The sequence below is a fragment of the Penaeus monodon genome, chromosome 20 (assembly GCF_015228065.2).
Source record: "Penaeus monodon isolate SGIC_2016 chromosome 20, NSTDA_Pmon_1, whole genome shotgun sequence".
In the NCBI taxonomy this organism is placed as follows: Eukaryota; Metazoa; Arthropoda; class Malacostraca; order Decapoda; family Penaeidae; genus Penaeus; species Penaeus monodon.
This window is the reverse complement of record NC_051405.1, coordinates 46013060-46014571: the sequence shown is the minus strand read 5'-3', so window position 1 is coordinate 46014571 and position 1512 is coordinate 46013060.

The window sequence follows — 1512 nt, the reverse complement described above, 5'->3', positions numbered from 1 at the left end:
GAGGCTATTCTGGATCACATAAATAGTTTTCCAAACATGGAACCACATAACCTTCCCTAAGATTCTAAGAGGGAATACTTGCAACCAGCCCATAACAAGCAGAGAACGTTTGATCTGTTTAAGGAGGAGCATAAAGAAATGTCTGCCTCATACAGTACTTGCTGTGATGTGTTAAGCACACAAGACATCTCAAGAAAAGTTTTAGCAAATTTTGCTATTTAAAAAAAATAAGCAAATAGAGAAACCATATCTACAACATACAAGGAAGAAGAACAAAGAAAAAACGAAACCAACGATGATGTTACTGTAGCAACAGCTGACTGCCAACAAGCCACATATATTCCTCAGAAAAACGATAATCAGTTATTTTATAGAAGAGAGTTAGCAAACTATAACTTAACTGCGTATGAAATGGAGTCGAGTGTGTCATTGTTATGCCTGGCATGAAGGAATAGGCAAAAGGAATGCATCGGAAATTGGTCTATGAAGATGTGTTTGGAACATGTGGTCGATGAAGGTAAAACTGATGTCATCTTGTTTGCAGATGGGTGTCCAGGCCAAAATAAAAATCTGTTATTGCAACGATGTTATTACATTTAATCAGATAGTTACAAAATATTCAGAGCATATCTCTTCTTTCCGTTGAGGCGAACCTTAGACAAAATGGGGGGACTCGGCACAAATGCTATCAAACTGCGATTGATAACGCTGGTGATATTCATGCTCCATCACAGCTTCTCCCCATATTTCGATGAGTCAGAATGAAGACTGCTGATTTTCTTGATATTTAGACACCATCAAAAGGTCTAGGAGTCCTTTTCATCAGAACTGATGAACAAGGAACTGCAATAAACTGGACAATGGTGATGCAATTAATGGTGAAAAGAAGTGAAAATAACAAAGCTATTCTTGATGACTAGTCTTTGCAGAGTTAATACAGGTCTAAACCAACAGCAGTCACAAAGTTTACGATAATCTACAAAGCTCAACCTCCTACGTTTGCTACAAGTAGAAAGTCTTACGTCATTTTCATGATTTTGACAACAATTTTTACATTAATATTTCCATGAAAAATAATCAGTTCTCATTTAACAGAGCAATAAGGTAAATTTTGGGCGTATCTAAGCTTTGGTCTTCAATATACATATTAATTGCCATATCAGATGTCGAATTCTGCCCTTTTGATTTGACACGGGATCGCTATTACCATTGGTAATAGCGAATGGGCGTAAACTAAGAAAAAAATATGTTTAAGACAGTGTCAAAGATCCTGCTTATATACCAGAATCTCTTGCCAATGGCTGCGAAGTTTCACACTGTCAGGCTGAAAATGATAAAGTCGCCATTTTCATAATTTTGACAACAATTTATGCATTAATATTTCCAAGAAAAATAATAATTTCTCATTTAACAGAGCAATAGGGTATATTTTGGGCGCACTGGTCTTCAATATATATATTGATTGCCCTATCAATCTTTTTGACAGTATCGGATTGTTTCTGTCATACGTCC